Consider the following 4,465-nt stretch of genomic DNA (forward strand, 5'->3'; position numbering starts at 1 on the left):
GCATGGTATCAGGTGCGGTAGGAGCCATGCGTAGCCCTGAAGGCTTTAGTGCACAGGGTCAGCTAAGATGGGGCACAGACGGGGATACATTGGGGTACCGTGTCCAAGGGGTCAAAAAGGCAGCCTCCCATAACACTGATGACATCAAAGATGTGGTGGGTGAGAATGAGGGTGCATTGACATCAACTTGGCACAGTAGGGGGCGCTAGGAGAGATCACGGCTGCTCCTAGGCCCGCCCCGTGACATGCTCTATGAGTTTGTATGTAACACAGAGTAATGAGATCAGTCAGTAGGTCTTTAGATCTTCTGGTGGTTTATTGGGTTTTAGGATAGCAGTGATGTCAGCTTTTCTCCAGATTTTTGGAAGTCTATTACTTTGTAGACATTTATACATATATTTCTGAAGCCATCTTTTCATTGTGGTTCTGAGCTTGCTAATGAATTCTGGGAATATCTTAGCTGGTCCAGCAGCTTTGCCAGTCTTGATTGCTTTAATAGCTGTCTCAGACTTGTTATCAGAGATGGAAGCAGTTAAATTAAGGTTGGTGGGGGGTGATTTAAGTTCATGAGTCAGGTGTCTAATCTTTTCTTTGTGTCACTTCCTTGGGTTACTGTATTTGCTATACCTCAAAACTGATCTTTCTGCTGGTTCAAAAATGTTTGTAATTATTGTTTAATACTTTTTTTCTTTCATATCCAGCCACACTTTCTGCTTCTGGAAGACTCCTGATTCCCTGCCCCTTCCATATCTTCTTTTTTCCTAATCCTTTGCTTAGTTTTCAGTTTTTCTTCATCATTTCCCCACAATCAGCCATCATATTTTCTTCCCAATCCCACATTATTTTTGTTCTCTTTCACCCTTTCTCCTGCCTTGTACGCTTACATTTTCTGAAAATACTTTCCTACCAGCTCTCACCTTCAAGATATAGCTATATGTTTATTGCCATCTTCTTTTATTCCTCACCTGACAGGAATGCAAGGAATCAACTGCACAGTGCCAAATCTCTAGCTAACCTTCTAATCAGTCCTTTCAGACAGACACATCTGAAGTCCTTTTCCTATGATAGCTTGTAACTATGTCTGGAATTGCATTTCCTTTACCTTTATATCAAAATAAAGGTGTAGTATGCTTTGTGTTCCCACGTACTCATAAGGTGTGTTACCACTATGAGATAGTGACATAACTCAGGAAAAAAATCACTTTTGGTTAACAAAGCCTATTCGTCAAAGGATAATTTTTGTTTATAAAAAATAAAACAAAATGAATGGCATAAACCTAAAAGATTAATAGGAATCTTCCCAGGCAGGAGAGATGATCCAGGGTGAGAAGCTGCAGGGATGTCCCAAAGATATTCCCCCAGTGTTTCCTACCACACAATCTTGAACTAACCTCTGCTTCCCCATCAGAAATCTGTTCTGTTCAAAAGTCTGTTTTACAGACACCCTGCTCTACTCAAATGTCTCGTACTATACAATACAGCTGTTATTTAAAAAGAGGCAGGAGTTTTCCCAATTGTTTGCCTTCATAGTTATTAAAGGTAGTACTCATGTTCTGGAACAGAATACTCCACATGTTAAACCACATTCAAGATGGTCTACCTTTGTTTCCTAGTTCAAAAAAGTTATGCCTCGTACATGCCTTTGTACTGGTGTTCTGTACGGGTGTACGGATACCTAACTCATCTTACCAGTCATCTGAAAGCTTAAGGTAGTAGCATTGTTTCTTCTCTCTCCTTTCTGAAGGCTGGCTGCAAAGCAGAGTTGATTGCTGACCCAAAATTGGAATATGCTCCTATTTATCAAAAAATAAGTATTAACATATCAGGCTTTTTATGTAATTTCCTGGTGCAGCCATTTGGCTCTTTCCCATTTATTGGCAGATACTATCTTTATTCTTATTCACTGACAGATCCAATTCTGCCTTGGACCTCCCTTGGTGGAGAGTGCCAGTCGGCTATGAGGCATTATTTGTTCTATTTTATATTAAAATACACAAAAAAATGCCTCTAGCTGCCTTGGAACCATATTTAGAATAGAGGCAAGGATTCTGAACTGTGCTTCCAGGACATACAGCCCAGAAGGGGGGATGACAAAGGTGGCTTTATTTCAGCTTTGCCCTCTGTGTATTCTAGGCTTTCCTGGGGCTGCTGCAGCCCCTGCTGGAAAGTAGAGCAGGCAGGGACTGCACTGCTCTACAGTGATCTGCCCCAGAGCTTCCCCAAATCCCCATGGTAGCATGTGCTACAGAGATCCTGGTTCTGCATCATCCAACGTCAGGCATATGTGAGACTATGGCAATGCTATTCAGAGCCAGTTCTGGAGATGATCCTCCAGAGGTCATAATAATAACACTGCAGTTGTTTCACTTACCAATAGGGTCCTGCCCATGAATCTTTTCAAATAAACGGGACTAAAGCTTCAGAATATGGGTAAATCCTGCCCTCTAGACTTTATAGATACTAAGCACATAACAGCAAAGGGGATTTGGCCCGATTTTTGAATGGGTCTGTTTGAGATCAGAATTCAGCCTGCTTTATTTTGCCATCATCAATAAAACACTTGTGAGTGCTGGAAGGAGCCAGGGATCCTAAACTATGAAATATGACCACAGCTAGGGTCCCTCCCTTCACTGTTTCTTCTGAGAGCCAAAGCAACATTGTCCTGCCTCATGATTTATGGTTGCTCTTTATAGTAATAAGAAGTTTGGAAGGAAGCTTCCTGGCACCACTTGCTGAAGTTTTATTTCATTTAATACAGTCAAATGATTCATAATTAGAAAGAGTGAGTATACTTTGTTTGCTCTGTAGTGGTTATGCTGAAACTCATTAAACACCATTGCATCCAAGTGCACTGTTTTATGTAAACAAGACCTCTGAGAAAGATATACATGTGTAATAAAGATGAAAAGGAAAGCAGCAAACTAATGTTAGGACAAATTAATAATGGCCTTGTCATGCTTTAAAGGAAAAAATCATTTGCTGTGTAATAATTGCACATTTAAAACAAGATGGCAAAAGGTTAGAGAGACCAATAGACTGAGAGAGGGGCAAAATGGGGTAAGGTTAACTGCAGATGTTACCAGTAATAATGTGGGTCAACTAGTTCTGAAGCTCTTGCAGAGCTAGAATGAGCAATAAACATCTCATTTGGCACCAAACTCTAATGGTCAGTGTCTTTTTAAATATCCTTTGATCTGACCTAGAGGGTAGTACAGTGATCCACACTGAATTCTCCTTCATGCACTTCTGTTACCAGGAGTGTATGCTAACAAAGTTCATGCCTCATTTCTCTTAATGGGGTTTGGATTATCAGGCAGGTACAGCTACACTGGGCAGCTATTATTTTTAGACTACTAAAGCCAAACCTCCTTTTCTAGCTGCATCTCTCTCTCCCTTATGCTTCAAAGGCAATGGCAGCAGCTTGTGTTCCTTGAGGCTGCTGGTGTTTCTTCTCTTCAGTACTTCCTCCTCAAGGGAGTAAGGACCTGGGGCTAATCTCAGGCCTACAGCTGTGCCCTGCACTGCAGTGGTATCAAAAATCTCTTGGTGTTTTTCCACAGTGGGTTCTATGCTACCCTTTCCAACAAAGACCTGCTGTCATGTGGGAGTAATCAGGATACTGTTGTATGGGTTGTGTGGGATTGCAAGAAGCTAGGAGGGAAGGCTAAGATCACTTCAGGTTCCAGGGCCTTGTAACTTGGAAGATGTGGATCATGTGAACACAATCTGTAACCAAGTCTTGCAGAATTCATTCATTCTATAGTTGCATTTCCTATGTCTGACTAGGACTAGAATTGGAAGAGAGGCAAAAGAATTCTTTAGGAAAGGATGTTCCTGGGAAATTTACAGCCAGGGCTGGCAGAGCAGAGAGCTATGGGGAGTTCTAATACATTAGGCATTCTCTTTTAGGAAAGTCCCACAGGCCTATTAAATCATTTAAAAAAAATCATGTCAGTAAATTATATGAGAGGCAAGGATTTATTGTGCTATCTTTTACTGGATCAACTGTAAAGCTGGTAGAGTTGCTGGGCAAGCTTTCAGGCAGGCACCAAGTACCCTTCCCCAGGTCAGTAAATAACTAAGTTAAGTTTGCTTAATGTAACTTGAAGTGTTAAAAGATCTAAACTGTCAATACTAGGTATTTGTACATGTTTACTGAAGCTGGTTTTTAAAATCAATTTAGTAAATAGGTTTACTTTTATAGTAAAGACAAATTCTTAGGTTCTGCTGATCTGGGACACAGGACATATAACTTGTGACTTCCATCATATGACTTACTCCTTCCTAACCAGACAGTACTGAACTCAAAATGTATCACAAACAGCCTTCCACTCTTATTGTATACAATAAAAAAACAAAAAGATAAATGGAGAAAAATCCTGTGTCCAAAATCTTATAGACACACACAAAGTTTATGCTAGTTTAACCATGCCTTTTGAACTTGAAATGGGTAATTTAAAATGCA

The sequence above is a fragment of the Gavialis gangeticus genome, unplaced genomic scaffold, assembly GCF_001723915.1.
Source record: "Gavialis gangeticus isolate Ggan-Ray unplaced genomic scaffold, GavGan_comp1, whole genome shotgun sequence".
Classification (NCBI taxonomy): domain Eukaryota; kingdom Metazoa; phylum Chordata; order Crocodylia; family Gavialidae; genus Gavialis; species Gavialis gangeticus.